The following is a 19,076-nucleotide window of genomic DNA, read 5'->3' on the forward strand; positions in this document are numbered from 1 at the left end:
TTAGGATGATTGGAAGTAGGGTGGATATGAAATCAACACCAGGCATTATGCCACAATTTGTCAGATCAACTAGATCAACAATGAGGTATGAGAATTTCCTATTTTCAATGGTATAGATTGAGTCAATTCTTTTATCAATCAAGTTGATGCAACTGTTCTTGATGAACACAAAGTTCCTCTACTAAATGTCACCTTAAAAAAGATGCAGAAAATGTGGTCATGAGTTCACCGCAACCATCTCAAAGAATGGGAGAAGATCAAAATAGCAATGGAAGTCAGACTTCGACAGACAGGGGAGTACCGTCGGGATTTTTTGAAGTATAGGGGGGACTCTGACCCTCGGAAACATTTGCAAGAATGTGAGGATAGATGGAATAGGGAAGGAGTTACAAAGGAGTTGTGGGTGAAAAATTTTATACACACCCTAGGGACCTTTCCAAAAGCATGGTATGTAAAGGAAGAAACAAGGAGACACACTAGAGCTTGGGATCATCTAGCTGATAATTTTGTTACCAACTTTTCCTTCTCATACAACGATGAAAGGTTGACTGAGGCATTGCAGGCCATCAAGCGAGTTCCTCTTACAACATGATAGCTAATGGAGTGATTCATAGACCATAGAAGTTAGAGAATATATATGAATCCAAATATCATGAAGGCATAGCCCATGGGAAGGTGGACAGAGAACCATGTGAAGATGATCATGAGGAATTATGACATTTGACATTCAATGAAATTGAGGGGGAATGAGACATCAAGGATGGGCCTATGATCGATGCTCTACACCTACTCCCCTTGAATTTGTGAAAGCATAACATCGAGACTTATGAAAAGCCAAAGTTAGCCTCGATTGGAGACTATTGGGACAAGAAGACTACAAAAGAGATCTTTGATCTCTTGAAAGAATATGAAGATTTGTTCCCCTTGTTTGCTACATAACTGAAGGGGATTAAGGGGAATTTAGGGGAGATGAAGATCATGCTTAAACTAGATGTAATGCTAGTGAAGCATCGACCATATCAAATGAACTTGAGAGTTAAGGAGAATGTGAAAAAAGAGATAGATAAGATGTTAGCATCAGGGCTTATATTCCCAGTTGATGAAGAAGAGTAGGTAGGGCTGATTATTATACAAAATATGAAGGATGCTACGTAAATAAGGGTTTGTGTTGAATATCATAGTATAAACAATTCCTATGTTCATGATCCTTTTCACACCCCATTGAGTGATGAATTTTTAGATAATGTGGCAGGGAATGAAGCCTATTCTTTCACAGATGGATTCTTCAGTTATCATCAACTCAAGATTGCAGAGGAGGGTAAGAAGAAAAACATATTTACTACGAAATGGGGGTCTTATGCATACCATATTATGCCATTTAGACTAAAAAATGCACCCACGGTGTTCTCAAGGATTGTGATTGCTTCTTTTAGAGATTATATCCATAGGTTCCTAGAAATTTATATGGATGATTGGAAAATTTATAGTTTGTTGAAGAAACACTCTAGTTTTCTTAGAATCATGTTTGACCAATGTAGACAGTTGCAGATCTCATTAAACATGAATAAGCACATATTTTTCTTCCCCTTTGGAATGCTCTTGGACCATATAGTATGCAAGGAAGGAGTGTGTGTATACCCCCTAAGGTTGTGGCAATCGTGAACATGGATCGACCCACAAGTCTTAAACAACTCAGGTCCACCTTCGGTGACACAGGGTACTATATGAGGTTCATCAACAACTATGCCTCTATTACTGCACCGATGGAGAAGTTGTCAAAGAATTTCAAGCAGTTCATGTGGTCAGAAGAATATGATGTTGCACTTATTATATTGAAAGATAAGTTGGAAAGTGCACCAATCCTAGTTTATCCAGATTTGAAAAAATAATTTAATGTTCACATTGATGCCTTAGGTATTGCATTAGGAGCCATCCTGGCTCAGCACAAGGAGGGAAACCTCAATCACCCCATTTAATTCTCTAGAAGAAAGTTATCTATGGTACAAAAAAACTATACCACAACCGAGCGTTAAGTGCTTGTGATGGTGTATATGCTTCAAAAGTTCCGACATTACCTACTGGGAGGTCCATTCAAGTTTTTCATTGATGATTAAGCTTTGAAGTATTTAGTGAACAAACTTGTACTTGAGGGTAAGATTTTTAGATGGCTTATGTTATTCCAAGAATCCACGTTTGAAGTAATTGCTAATCCAGGTCGAATGAATGTGGACCTCGATCACTGCTTATGGCTAGAGTCAAGTGAAAGTGGAGGATTCCTTGATTATCAACTATCGAACATCGATCTATTTCAAATTGAAGTGGTACCAGACTACTTGGATAATATAACATCATTTTTATCTATAAGTAAATGCTCAAAGGAATACACAACAAAAAAATGAAGTCATATGGTCGTCTGAGTTGTAGATTATCAATTGATTGTGGGATAACTATACAAATTGGGCCTTGTTCAAGTGTTGTGCAAATGTGTCCTCAACCTCGAGAGAAAGGATGCATTGTGTGGGTGTCATTCAAGGGTTTTGGGAGGCCATTTTGGGGTAAAGGCCATCGCAAGGAAAGCACTGCACGCAGGGCTATTGTGGCCCACAATTTTCAAGGTGTGAAGGGATATGCCAGAAGGTGTGACACTTTCCAAAGGGTTAGGAAACCATCATAACGACATGAACTTCCCTTGAAACCAGTACGAGCACTAGAGATCTTTGAGAAATGGGCAATCAATTTTATATGACTTGTCAATCTGTCGGCATTCCACTCCCATGCCAGGTATATCATCAACGCCATAGAGTACCTTACCAGATGGGCAGATGCCGCATTGGTAAAGGACTGTATTGAGGATACCGCTACTAGATTTATTTTAGAGAACACCATCACCATATCTGGGTGCTTCCAAAGCCTTGCTAGTGATCATGGGACCCATTTCATAAATGAAGTAATTTCCTAATTACTTTAGAACTTCATGACACACATTAAGGGAATTTTGAGGTCTAAAATGAGCCTCCTAAGAAAAATGTACAACCAAAATAAACTTTATAAGAACCAGTAGGATTCAATATGATTGTGTCAACCATGGGGGATGATTCACCATTTTTGGAGTGAAAAATTAAAAAGATTAAAAGATAATAAAATAATAAAACTATTTTTTCAACTTGTATTTTCAACTTATCTCCTTAAGGTTTTACTCAAATTTCAAGTGGGAGTACTTGTTGTATGCAAAATTTAATTCCTCATCCAAGGGGTACCCATATTCCATACTTTGGATTGACCTTGCTATACGAAAAATGAGAAATACATGAAAAAAACATTATTGCAATCACATTTTTCATATATTTCTCATTTTTTGTGTAGTAGGGCCCATATAAAGTATGCAACGTGGGCACTCCTTTGATGAGGAATCAAATTTTGCATCCAACGAGTGTTTCCACTCAAAATTTGAGTAAACCCATAGGGAGATAAGTTTAAAATACGAGTTGAAAAAACAATTCTCTCTTTTTTCCCTCTAAATTTTGATGATGTAATCTAATCTTATTTTATTATTTCCACTATTATTCTATAATTTCCTTAGGAGTCCCATTTTAGACCTCAAAATTCCCCTAATAACACCATAGGAGCATCCCATATAGCGCTCAAGTAGATGGTACGATGGAGGATTTCAATAAGATCTTAGAAAGGGGCCTGACCAAGATATGCTCAGCCAATAGGTATGATTGGGATGAGCGAGTTCCAGTGACTTTTTGGGTCTATCACACAACTATTAAACAATTACAAAAGCATACGCATTTCCAACTAGTATATGGATGGGAGGCTGTGGTACTCGCCGAATTCACTATTCCCAACCTTTTCATTGCACAGGCCACTCATATGATGGAGGAAGAGTCACTTTTGAGGACGATGGAGGAAATTTCAGAATTAGATGAGGCGGGGTTCATGGCATATTTCCATCAAAATATATAAAAGTAGAGGTAGAAGGCATGGGATGATATGCATGTTAAGTGGAAATTATTTACTGTAAGAACGCATGTTCTATTATATGATGGTATATTCTTGAAGTTGCCCGGGAAGCTGCAGATTAATTGGTTAGGACCTTTTATCATTGCAGATGTAAAAAAATCAAGTGTTGTCAAGCTTGCATAACTAGATGGTTTTCTCCTGCCAGGATGGCTGAATAGCGCATGCCTAAAACCCTTCCAAGGATAAAATAATTCCACTCCAAATTCTCTGAAGAAGATCATAGGTAAGATTAGTTAAAGTTAGTTAGTTTTGTGTCATGTATTAGTTGTGTCTGTTAAATTGGTTGGTCATTTATTTCATTTGAGGTTATTCTAGAATAAATCTTTCTCCAGGTCTCTTCTAGTTGCAGAGATACTTCCACCCCATTGCAACTGATTGTGGTTTAGGTGTCATATTCATAATAATTAGGCAATAATTTCTAGTTTTATCTCGAATTTGTGTTAAATATTTCCCATAACACCCATCATAAACTCCTAAGTACCTCTCATCATGATGCCATAAATACCCATCAACTCCACCTTTCCTTTTTCATTTTTGCGTCATCTGAGTCAGGTTTAGCTCAATCGTCAGTAGTGTTAACATGATTGAGAACACATAGGGAAAGTTGCCATAGTAATTAGTTAGGAGGTCTAGTTAGAAATGTTGTGTTGATATTTTATACTTAATCTACATGGAGATGATAAGTTTCTTAGATTTTGGAGCTGAGGTGGTAGAGTTTCAAAGTTTAGGGTCTGTTCCCAATTCCCCCTATGTCAAGAACAAGTTCAATCCCTCTGTGATTTGTGTATATCAATGTTGTTATAACACAACAATGAGGGTTGTGATCTCTTTCCCAGAGGTTGAATTCAAGGAAAGAATCATGAAGCTAGAACCTATATATGGTAAATATAATAAGGCAATTCTCGTCGACAATGACCTCTCAGACTCCTTTCAATTCAAGTACTGAAGCGAGAGTTCTACACCAAACCAGTGATCAAGGAATATGGAAGTCAATCCATGAAGGTTGCAGATGATTTTAGGGTTATTCAACAGTCAATGTTGTTGAACTTGAGGAGTCTTCCTTTGTTTGGGATGATGTGAGCAGCCATGTAGTGCACCAAGTTTCTTATCTATTGGATGCATGGAGCATCATTGTGGCTTGACAAGGAGTACCCAATACATGTGGTGGACCTTTAGAGGCTTAGAGGCCTATCTACTGTTAGGGCCACTATATCGACGACATCTCAAACAACTTCCAAGTGAGCAAAGAAGATAAAGGATGAGAGCTACTACAACAAGTACAATACTCAAAGAGGGGGAAAGGGTGCAATAATAGAACCAATCAACACACCAAATGTTAAATTTGCTAGTTACATTATTGTGGGGAAGCTCATGCGGCATTTATCACATAATTAATGCACATTAGATACTATTTTAATGGCGGAGAACTATGTACAGGGCACACAACTGAATCGTCGCAGTTTTTTTCTTCACGAGTTGTTTGAGGCCTGCGAGGACGTATAAACAATGTAAGATTTGAAACAGGAACTGATATGATTACCCATTTTGATGAGGTAGCAAAAAAGTCAACCGATTTTGAAAAGTGGTGATATAGAATACACTTTTTTTTTCAGAGCATATTTTTGACACTTTAAATTTTCTTATGTATCAAATATAAATATTTGTTTTTAAATGTTAGTGATTTTCATGCTGATTTTGAAATGTGTTGATGCAGCATCAACTCTTTTTTTTAGAGGGCTTATTCTTGACACTTCAAATTTTTTAATGTATTAAGTGTGGATATTTTTTTTAAATGTTACATTTTTTGACATTTAACAATTTTCCATTTTTTTTTTAAATCATGATTACTTAACAAATTTTTTAGTTGTCATATTTTTTTTTTTTGTTGATTATTTAAATAAACAAATATAAAAATCTATATAAAAAAGACAAAAAAACATAAAAAATGTGAAAAATAAATAAATAATCTCTTAAACCATAAAAAAATTTGGAAAAAAAAAAGAAAACAAAATTTAAAAAAACTATAAAATTACATAAATAAAAATAGAAAATTTTTAAAAAACATTAACAAAAAAAAATTAAAAACAAACTAGATTAAAAAAAAAATTGGAATATTAACAAAAACAAAAAACAAAAAATAAAAATAAAAAACTACTAAAATTAAGATGAAAACATTTAAAAAAAACCTAAAAAAACAAAATATAACAAAATATAAAAAAAAATGTGCGCCCCACCCAGCCGCATGTGCGGGCGTTACCTTAGGTGGCAAAGGTGCATGTAGATCCACCGCCCATTGCCGCGCCCCCATGGGTAGCTGGGCGGGGGCACAATCTTCTTTTTTTTTTTTATTTGAATATATATATATATATATATATATATATATATATATATATATATAATTTTAATTGTTTTTTGTTTTGGTTTTTTTAATTTAAGTATATTTTGTTTTTTCTAACTATTTTTAGTCTTAGTTTTAGTAGTTTTTTTTTGGTTAACATTCTATTTATTTTTTTGAATGTAGTTTGTTTTTAATTTTTAATTATTTTTTTATTTTTTCAATTTTTAATTTTTTAATTTTTTATATTTTTTGTTAATGCTTTTTAAATTTTTCTATTTTTATTTACTTAATTTTATAGTTTTTCAAATTTTTGTTTTTTGTTTTTTCCAAATTTTTTTTATGGCTTACTGATAATTTTTTGTTTTTTACATTTTTTTTTTATTATTTATTTGTTTATTTTTAAGATAGTCTTCGGCAAAATCACATAACCAATCTTTTGTCCAATTTTAACTATTTCTAGAAAAATATTAATTAACTATTTTAGTGATTTGACCAGTTTCATTAGGTCAAATTAGCCGTTAGAATTTTAGCCGTTGGAGTCTCTGCACACTATATTTAATCGAGCTAAGCCAGATTGGTTCTTCAACTTGTCCGATGAACCACACTGGTTGGTTCGAAACGCATTTGACAAAAGATTGGTTATGTGATTTTGCCGAAGACTATCTTAACAATACTAGAATCCCCAAATTATATGTTTATTTCATAAATTATTTACATTACATAATATATAAATGAAATTAACTCATCCTACTTAAATTATTCTAGATAACTCTAAACCTTACTAAATTTAAGGAAATAAAAATTAAATAATACTCTTCTATTATTAGTACTCTCTTTAATTTATTAAATGTGATAATAGACTGTGTTAAAGACTTTTTTTATTTCTTCATTTTATATTTTCTATTAAAAATTTTACAATATGAACATGATCCAAATGTATGTGTTATTTAAAGCACAAGAAAAGCATTGTGAATTAACTTTTCTTTTTATTATATTTTCATAAAAAATCTATTAATCTTTTATACTTCATTACAATTTTATTGAATCTCTTAAAAGATATTGATTCTATTTGAAAGATTATCTCTTGACATATTATGGACATTGATTTGTTGTTATTAATAAGTTTTATGTATATGATGTCATATCTAATTCATTTATTATCTTTTCTTTCTTTTTTTTTTTAGTTTTATTGAATCTCTTTTAATGATTTTATTTCAAAATCTATTTTTAAATATGTTAACAACATTGATTTGTTGTTCTTGATAGGTTTTATGCATATATCTTTGTATGTACTTCATTTGTTATGCTTTTAATTGATTCCATTTAAAACAGTTTAAAGTATTAAAAAACATTGCTTTCTTATTTTTTATAAATTTTATCTATTTGTTTTCATATTTAATTCATCTATAATTTATATATATATATATATATATATATATATATATATATATAATTTAGTTTTTACTATTATTGTTATTTTAATTGGACGAATTGGTAATTAAGTTAGGTTGGTACTCTCGTGATACTTGGTCCATTCCACTACCACTATAAATCTAAATCTAGGGCCTATGACTTATCTTCCTATTCATAGAGTGGAACGATAGATCTTTTAGTTTACACAATACTTCATATAAAGACAATCTCTAATTAACCTACACCCCAAAACATATTAATTATTATTAATTAAAATATTAATTAAATACAAATTTAATATAAAATAATTATTTTATATCTATTTTATTAAATTTATAACAATTTTGCATTAATTTTTATATTAAGTTAATAAAAACTAAAATATAATCTATAATTCAAAAATATTTTTCATTTCATTTTTTAATTTATATTTTGAAAATCATTTAAAATATATTAATTAAACCGAACTCTCACTAAACATTGCCTACATTAATTGATATAATAATAATATTTTATTATAATAATATTTAAGAATATATATAATAATTTATAATTAAAATAATAATTACCCTATTTTACTAAATTCAAAAGCGTTTCATCCGATTGGAATCATCTTTCAACCAACGCATAACGAAGTGACATAAAATAAAGCAGTGCCACGGAGAGCACACAGTTTTTTTTATCAAAAAATAATATAGTAATATTTGTAAAATGCTATGGTTAAATTATATTTATATATGTGGGTAATTAGGAGAATTATTTTATATCTTGTAAATAAGCTTTTAGGGGAGTTAATTTTAATTTTATATTAATTATTATTTTGATTATTTGTTAGTTAACTTAATAACAGGTAAATAATTTTAGATGTTATATTTTATTTGATATTTTAAATAATAGTAATAATGTGATCATATTAATTTTTGTAAATGTTTATAATAATATAAAATTGAGTTAAATTTTAATATAATAAAAATAAGGTATAGGTAGTTTAAATTTTTTTGATATTGATGGGATGATGATTTTATTAATAATTAATTAGTTTATTTGACATTAAGATATTATTTGATTTTTTGTTATAAAAATATTAAGAGAAGCGTGAAATGTTTAATATAGTTTTGGTGAGTTAAAAATCTAGAAAGGTTGGTAGTGTGATAAATAGAACACAAAATTCTGCAACAACAACCAGACCCAATAACAACTTCAAATATCATACTTCATACTGTATACGCTACTCGGATGAGCCAAACCAGCGTGTATACGTGCTTTTAACAAAGCGAACCCGCGTACAGATCTGCAAATAATTTTACAGCTATTCCTGACATTAGTCATACCCAGATCATAACATTTATACAATAAAACATGAGTCAATAATTCAAATCTAGTCTATCCATGATCAAACCACATAATGATAATACATTCCAAGCCTTATGATCCCGTTCAGATCAAACAAAGCATCACAAACCCATAACCAACATACTAGATCTCACTCTTCATCAGATATTCAATCCTTACACACTTGCACTTTGGCCCAATGATCTTCTCCTCCTTATATAGGTTTAGACCTCTCTCAATACCATGGTCCAAAACCATGTAGGACCAATACCTAGGATCAATACCTCGGACCAAATACCATGGGTCAATGCTGAAATACCATGGACTAAATACCACGGACCAAAACCATGGTTTCCAACATGCACATGCCTTTCCTTCTGTGAAACTCCATGTGTACGTATACGCACCTCTAATACATGGAACCTACGTGTATACACTACTTTGTTATAGTGAACCTACGTATACCTCTCTTTGATCATTAATTCTTTTCTCTTGACCCACTGCACTATGATCTGTCATCTGAGTGAGTTTCCATCAAGGACAACACCTATATCATACCTGTATCACAATGCCAACAATCTCCCCCTTTGGACTTTATGGCAACAACCATACCAAGTCACTCTCCCCCTTTGACATCAAGGGCAAAGTGTGGACCAAGATATTCTCTTCCTTGATATACATTTTGTTGTCCATACTCCCCTTGAGTACATGTTGAAGTTTTTGATTGAGCTCTCCCTGTGTACATGCCAAGATGTACCAATCCGTCCATGCTCCTCGTGAGCACATGTAAGGTCTTTATAACAAAGACTAGCAATCTAATCAAGACCATGATACTCATCAACAACTATCATACACCATATATGATCTGCACCATAAACATCAGCATCCAGCCCTGTAACCTGCAATACCATTCTTTTGACCAACTAGCAAAATGTATCATTTAGCCACATAAGCATCATCACCAAAGACTTCTAACCATAATGCCAACAATGCATTATTTTAAGTATATGCTCCCCCTAAACCTATGCCATGCCATCATCAAACAGAGCAAATAAGTGACTGAACCATATCAGACTTTTGTACTGGTGCTTTTCTTCAGAACATCATATACGCAACTGTGCAGTGTCTAACTCGCATATATACATGACTTTTATTCATGAAACCTGCATATGAGGTTTAGAACATTGATGTTCCACACTCTCATCTTCCTCTGAGTCTATGATGTCTGTATATTCTGCTATGCCACAACTTTCTGGCTGTTCTTCCTTTTTCTTCCATATCTTCAACTGTGATGATGTTTTCTCCTTTTGGTACGGTGCCCAAAATCTTCTCCTGCATTCCTTTGCTATATGTCCAAGCTTGTTACATGCATAACATCTTACATGTTTCATATTCCTTCTGTAGCAGTCAATGGCTTTGTGACCAAACATATTACAAGCAAAACAATATCCCTTGAAGTACCTAAAACGTGATGATCTTTCTGTGTGACGGTCTTGAACCATTCTACTTCTGCATCTGGCTGCAACATGTCCAAGATTATGACATACATAACATTCAACATTATTCATAGGAGGAAATAATTGTCTATCACTTCCATAGTTAGGAGCAAAAGATTTTCTTTGAGGAATTTCTTTCCTTGGTTGTTGATGGGATTCTCCTCTCATCTCCTTGTTGAGCATTTCAGATTTCTCATTATAGTTCCTTGCCTCACCTTGTGAGCTAGATTCACCTTCAACAGATTCATAAAAACCAAGGCCAGTTTTGATAGCAGACGACCTTTGAATACGAAGAATACCATCCAAAATCTTATTACTGTCTTGAAATCGTAATAGTTTATCCTTTTCTTCTAATTTACCTTTCAAGATATTTATCTCAACCTGATGTTGTTCTTCCTTTTCCAAACATTGCTTCTTCAAAATTTCTTCAAACTTTCTTCCTTCTTCCACTTGTTGCCTTAGTTTGAGAATCTCTTTTTCTTGTTCTTCACTAAGCTCCTACAGCATTTGATGAACTCTGAAGGCACATTCCAGCTGAGCTTTTAAGCTAATAATTTCTTCTTTGAGGGCACTCTCCCTTTTGCTAAATAGATCTTGTTGATCTATGATTTTATCTGATGCTTCATTGGCTTGTTCATCTTGAATCTGAGGTGATTCAAAATATGAAAACTTGCTTCCACCTAATGGCAAGTTGTCCCTATTCCTTTGAGATGTCTTCTTCTTTTGACGCACTTTCTCTCCCATTGTTCTATAGATCTCCTTCAGGCGATCAAGCTTCTACCAAAGGACCTGCTCTGATACCAATTGTTGGAAATAACACTGAGAAGGGGAGGGTGAATCAGTATTAGAAAATCAATAAATTTTTCATTTCCATACTCAGATTCATATATGCTACTTCAGTTAAGGGAATTGTACACACAACTGTGTTTAATGCAACTAGCGTATATCCAGTAAACTTATGATTCAATTAATCCATTATATGTTGATCTTTAATCAGTGCATCAGAACTTCATTAACCATATAAATAGTAAACAGGTGCAGTAAAAACAAAACAGATCATCGCACATAAGAAATACACATGAACACCATGATATAAGGTGGAAACCCAATGCGGGACAAAAACCACCCGCTGATGTTTTCTTTAAGATAAGAAAAACCTATTTACAATATTGTATTGGTGCAGACTCATGCCAGTATGCAAGCACCCACCTGCAGAAGGCTACAACCTTCTCTCATTCTCCAGCTTCTACTGGAAGGGAGCTACAACCCCCTAACTCTTGTACTAGCTGATCTGTTTACTAGTACTTAGGCACCGGCCTACTGGAGGCTATAACTTTCACTCTTCCTCCAAGAGCCACGTTTCATAAATTTTCATACTAGATACTCCTGAAGCACAACACCATAATCTGAAGGCCACGTTTCATCCAATTTTCATATTGGACCCATCAACAACATTGAAGCACAAATCAATAACTACTGCAATATAACCATCAACTACACCTGCATCATCAATCTCTGAATCACCCAATACTGAATCACTGAAACCTTGTCATCAAAACACAGTCACCAAAACATAGAGTAGAACACAAAGCTTTGCAACAACAACCAGACCCAACAACAACTTCAAATATCATACTTCATATTGTATACGCTACTCAGATGAGCCAAACTAGCGTGTATACGTGCTTTTAACAAAGCGAACCTGCGTACAGATCTACAAATAACTTTGCAACTATTCTAGACATCAGTCATACCCAGATCATAACATTTATAGAATAAAACATGCATCAATAATTTAGATCTAGTCTATCCATGATCGAACCACATAATGATAATACATTCCAAGCCTTATGATCCTGTTCAGATCAAACAAAGCATCACAAACCCATAACCAACATACTAGATCTCACACTTCATCAGATATTCAATCCTTGCACACTTGCACTTTGGCCTAATGATCTTCTCCTCCTTATATAGGTTTAGGCCTCTCTCAATACCATGGTCCAAAACCATGTAGGACCAATACCTTGGACCCAATACATGGGGTCAATACCTCGAATCAAATACCGTGGGTCAATGTTGAAATACCATGGACCAAATACCACAGACCAAAACCATGGTTTCCAACATGTACGCACCTTTCCTTCTATGAAATTATGTGTGTACATATATGCGCCTTTAATACATTGAACCTACATGTATACGCTACTTTGTCAGAGTGAACCTACGTATACCTCTCTCTGATCATTAATTCTTTGCTCTTGACCTACTGCACTATGATCTGTCATCTGAGTGAGTTGCCATCAAGGACAACACCTGTATCATACTTGTATCATAATGCTAACACATTCAGGACTCTGAAAGGGAGAAATGAGAAATGGTGTGGCTGTAAATGACGTGGCCCAACAAGCAGAGGGAGGATAATAAACATGATCACTCTTTCATAATTTTGTATTCCTACTTGATTGTGTTTTCATGGTTATTGTTGCAATAGTTGACTAGATTTGTAGGAATAATATGCATACTTTCCATGCATCTAATAAATTCAATCCCAAAAAACAATTTATAATATGCTCGAATAATTTTAGGTATTTTGTATAGTTTTATGGAATAGCGTTTTAGATACATCATTTTTTAAATGATTGTTTTATTTTTTTATTAATTTAAAATTGTTTTTAGAATTTCAATTAGATGAATTTTAAAATTATTAATATAATTTAGATTACTTCATAATGCATAATTAATATTTGAATTGTTAATTTATATTTAGAAGATAAAGTGAATTTTAAAAGTATATAGAATAATACTTTACACTTTACGCCTAGAGTATGCCCTAAAACTACTTCTACTTGGCTAAGATTTTGTCTTCCTCGGACGTAAGGAAACAGGTTAACAACCGAAGACCCCGAGGCATCTGGTAGGAGTGAAATCCTTCCCCCTTAGAGACCACAAACGGGTTATTCTAGGTGGTGTGGTTTTCCTTGAATAACCACTATGAGTTAGCCTACATTCGCGATTAGCAAGTGTAGATGCTTGTCCTCGTTGTTGTTTTGACAACTGGGTTATGATAGGTTTTCCCACCTGTGAAAAAAATACACTTTACATTGGCACTCACAAAGTATGGTAGAGATGTTGTCATGTAATGTAATGTTCTGTAAACATTTTTACTCATTTGAAATAAAATAAAAATAAAAAAATAAGAGAAATGTTTAAGGAAGTATAGCCTTTCAGACATGCCTAGAGTATGCCCTAAAACTACTTTTTCTTAGTTAGGAGCTCATCTTCCTTCGACGTAAGGAAACAAGTTAATGGCCCAATACCTAGATACATCTCGAAGGAGTGAAATCCTACCCCCTTACAAACCACCAATGGGTAATTCCAGGTGGCGTGTTTTTCCTTGAATAAAAATGATGATTTAGCCTACATTAAAGATAACAGCTAGTGATGGTTTTCCCCATTATTGGTTTGACAACTGAGTTATGATAGGTTTTCCCATTGTTTGAAAAAAAAAAGCATAACCTTTGATCCAATCTATAATAGCCTTTGAATCCCTTATCACTTGTAAGTTTTTTTTCTTGTAAGCTTTGTAGGACTACATCTTCATGATGTCCAACTTCTCACCCTGATCGAGGGGATAGCACAAGATTTGAACCCAAGACTTCCAGTTCAATGAGACTTCATTTCAATGGCCATTTCCAATTGAGCTATACCAAGAAGACTTATCACTTGAAAGTTGAGATTTTTGAAGTGACACAATTAAAATAACTAACATAAACGAATAATTTGTATTATTGTAGTACTTATTAGGTAGTTTTATTTTTGTTCGTAGACTAAATTAGTCATTCACATTAGTCATTTTTAATTGTATTACTTATTAGCTAGTCATATATTTTAACTTGGCACTAAGTTAATTTTTTATTTTAGTCGTTTTTAGTTTGGTCACTTAATATTGTTCATTTTTGGTAGTATTTAACTTATAAAAGTTGTGGTGACTAACATTTTTAGTCACCTAGTCACTAATTTCATCATTTTCCACTAGTGTGTATTGGCTTTAAAAGGATGAGATAATGCACAAAAGTGTGCATACTTGGTAAGTCTATCAACTACCACCATGATGAAACTCTTTCCTTTAGACTTGAGTAAACTTGTGATAAGATCCATTGACACATCTAATGGGCCTCTAAACTAGACATAAATTAAGGCCCATGCCTCTAATTTAAAACATAAATTAAGGACTATGACCATCCTTCAGCACAGTAAACCTATCTTTTTGCATTAGATAATTTATTTTTAACTTTAATATATTCATTAGGAAGGTTTATGAATAATTGAATATTTGTGCATAATATTATTTATTTTTTGTGAAATGTTATGAGAATATTGGGCATATTATGAAGAGTTGGAGGAGGACATAATTTAGGGACTTCTTCCTTACTACTGGAGGATCAATAATAAATAATAAGTCAACAAGATATTATGGAATTATGGCACAAATTGTGGAACTCCAATGATTGAGAAAATTTAGGAATGTGTTCCACTAATCAAGGGATTTCGGTGGGGAAAGCTTCCTCAATTCATGGGAAATGATTCTTAATCATTTTGTATAAGTACAAATTCGAATTTTCCTCTAGGGAATGATTGAGAAAATCTAGGAATGTGTTCCCTGCCATTTAATGCAAATTCCTAGTATTGGGGACTAGATCCAATAATCAATGGATTTTGGTGGGGAAAGCTTCTTCCATTCATGGGGAATGATTCCTAATCATTTTGTATAAGTAAAAAGTCAAATTTTCCTCTAGATATAGATTTTCATTAGTGTTATTGTGGAGAGATCTTGTATTTTGGCAGCTCCATTCTATTTTCTTGCAGGGATGTAATTCTATTGATGAAAGTAATGAAGATTGGGGTCATGTTAAGCTTCTAAATCTTATTGTCCTCCATAGGTCTCTGAGTTTCATTGGGCTTGGACATCCCATGAGCCTTAGAGCCCTTTTGTATCATTTTCTTTCCTTCTTTTCACTGCTTATTCATATGCATCTCTAGTTTTTATTTCTTTCTATTTTTGCATTTAGTATTAATGGTTTCTTGTTGTAGAATTGAGTTAAATGGTTGATATAAGTTCTTCTGCATGATCACAAGCATTATTTCATCCTTGGAAAAGCTTTTGAAGTTCATTGTAATCATTGAGATGCTAATTAGTCATCTTATTCCCAAATCTAGATTGCTAGACCTCCTTTTTAGCAAAAAACAGTAAATTTCTGCTATTTTTTAGAGCATGCTAACGAGCTTCAATCAACTTGATTCCACTTGCACTAGATCAAAAAATCATTCTAGTTCATAACAAAAATTACCCCATTGCAATTTCACTTGATTTGGTTGGGCATTTTTTAGAGTTACTAGGTCACTAGTTCTCAAATTTCTACATTTTCAATTAGTAATGTTTTTTTATTTTTTTGCATGGGTTAACAGAGGTCTTTTTGAGTGATTCCACTTGGCGCAATGTCACACAATACCTCATCCATGAAGGGCTTGATGTTGTATGGAAGACGACACTGCTGGCTCACGTGAAGATCTCGTCCTTGGTGAAGCCACCCGATGGTGTACGGTTGTGGATGTGCTATGGTCGGTAAGCCCAACCACTTCATGACCTCTGCTGAAATGAGGTTCTTTTGGCTCCTGCTATCAACAATGAACTATAGCGGGGAGCCCTTTACCCACATATGGGAGTGGAAGAGACGCTCCTCCTCCTCTAGATCTTTGGGTTCATTTTTCTGGATCTTGGCAGTAGCAACAGTGGCATTGGGATCCACATCAATGATCTGCTTCCCTTTGTCAATTCCCTTGTCAGGTTCTGACTCAGAGTCGAAACATGCATCTGATTCTGAAACCTTTAGCTCAGCCACTAGTGACTGCTTGGCCCGACACTCACTTGTGTTGTGAGTGGAGCTCTTATGGAACTCACACCATTTTCCCGTGTCCTTTTTCGGCTTCGCGACGCTGTTCTTTGCTTGTAGCTTCGGCGAGTTGTCTTGGGCTGCCCCACCTTGGCTTTTCCCTTTGTTCTGTGGTTTAGGGGCACCTTTCCCCTGCTTTGGATTCGCAGATCCAAAGTCTCGCTTCTTTTGTTTAAACTTCTGCTCAACCTTGACGGCATATCGATATGTTGTGCCGAGCAAGGAGATGTTTAGGAATTGTATTTCTTCCTGGATGTACTTGTGCAGGCAGCCGCGGTATTTAAGTATCAAATGTTGTGCTGAACTCCGGCACGTCTTGGTCCCTTCCCTGCCGCAACATGGTCCACTTTATGTATTCATCCTCATAGCTTCCGACAGGGTAGTACTGCTCCTTGATGGCATCCCGGAATGAATTCCAAGTGGGTGCGACTGAAAATAATGAGCCAGTACTTTCGTCCTTCTGCTTGCAGTAGGTTTCCCACCAGTCCTTGACGTGGGGGGCTGCTTTCAGAAGAGCGAAAACAATCTTTTCCTGACTTGAAAATTCATGAATAGAAAAATAACCCTCTAGCAGATTTAACCATTTATCTATGGCATCTGCATCTATCTCACCCTCGAATATGGGGATTTCAAAATTAACTTGTACCTTAAAGGGCGTGACGTTTCCAGAGTAGCTTCTAGAAGTCGATGCATCGCTTCTGGGTAGCCGCTGAAGGATCTGGGCAAAGTTGTCCATAATCGCGTTCCGTTGTCACTCGAGGGCTTCTTCGAGCAAGATTTTGATAGGATCTCCTGCCCCCTCGTCTTTATTCTCATCCGCCATGGGAGGTTGTCAGGATTTGCGAGGCTGGTCTTGCAAAGGTTCGACCAGTTCAAGCCCTAACTCCTTATATCCCGGCCTTGTTGGGGACATGCAAAGAAAAACAGAGAAAAAGCAGACCGCTCTGATACCACTGATCCAGACTTAAGCAAGAACGCAACAAATTACAAACATAACCATAAACACAGATATGCAGCGGAAATAATACTTCATTTCATTAATGTAAAATACTGAAATATGCTTACAAACAGTAATGTAAATAAACTAGTAGGGTGATGGTAGCTTATCTCCGAGAAGAGATGTGGTGGCTACATGCCTCTGAACTGTGTTACAATGAGGCTCGAAGGCTTATTTATTGTTGAGAAACAATGGAAAACCCTTAACATTCCAAAACCTAACCCTAGAAGATGAAACGCCAAACTGTGGGCCCCGTTTGGGTAAATTGGTACACCAACTTCCCGGGGTCGTAACTTTGGCATACGATCTCTGTTTGACGCGTACAATAGCTCGTTAGAAACATCTATTCGAGCACTACCACTTTGGGAGGCAACATGGTCCATGGACCAACGTTGCCCCAAATTTCCCAAAAAACGTCGTTTAGGGCCTAAAAATGGCTCCAGAAGTTCGGGACTCGAAAAACTGCTAAAAATAGTAAGTTGTGCTACAATTAAGGAAACTGAAAATGCTGAGAGAAACAATGGTGGGGGTTCAGGTTGACTTGGCAGGTGGCCACCAATATCCACCTGGATCATGCAAGCATCTGTACATACCACAAACTCTTTTTCTGGATCTACAATCTTTAAAACTAGAGCATTTGTCAACAACTTCCCAAAATGGCTTGCACATTCCTCTGTGCATTCAAATTTCTTACCTTTCCTCTATAATGATGTAATGGGATAGGCAATCTGAGATAAGTTCCTAAGGAACCTCCTATAATAACCTGTTATTCCCATGAATTATCTTACCTCATCCACATTTATAGGAGTTTCTCATTCCATGATAGCTCTTATCTTTTCTGGATCTACTGCCATGTCTTCCTTGGAAACCACATGCCCCAAGTAATGTACCTACATCTGAAAGAAATTGTATTTACTGAAACTAGCATACAATTGATTCTCTCTCAGCAATCTCAACATTGTTGCTAAGTGTTGGACACGCTATTTTTCATTCTTAGAATATACCAATATATCATCAATGAATACAATAAAAAACTTGTCCAAATAAAGATGCAATACATTATTCATCAAGCAAATAAAATTAAATGGATCATTATTCAAACTGAAAGGAACTGCAACAAACTCATAATGCCCATACCTGGTTTGGAAAGTAGTCTTGTAGATGTCATCTTCTTTAATGTGTACTTGATGATATCCGAATCTCAATTCATTTTTTGAGAACACTACTACTCCCTTCAACTGATCAAACAAGTCATCAATCCTTGACGATGGATATATCTTCTTGATGGTTACCTTGTTTAGCTTCCTATAGTCAATACACAACCTGAGAGTACCATCCTTCTTCTTCACAAACAACATTGGTGCACCCCAAGCCAATACAATTTTCCCAATGTATCACTTGTCAAGTATTTCCATCAACTACAACTTCAATTACATGAAATCTTGTGTGATCATCCTGTATGGTACCTTTGATGTTGGTGCTTCCCCTGGTACCAACTCAATAGAAAATTCCACTTCCCT

Source organism: Pinus tabuliformis, chromosome 9 (genome assembly GCF_031772625.1).
Source record: "Pinus tabuliformis cultivar Carrire ecotype Pingquan chromosome 9, CPIR1, whole genome shotgun sequence".
NCBI classification, from domain to species: Eukaryota; Viridiplantae; Streptophyta; class Pinopsida; order Pinales; family Pinaceae; genus Pinus; species Pinus tabuliformis.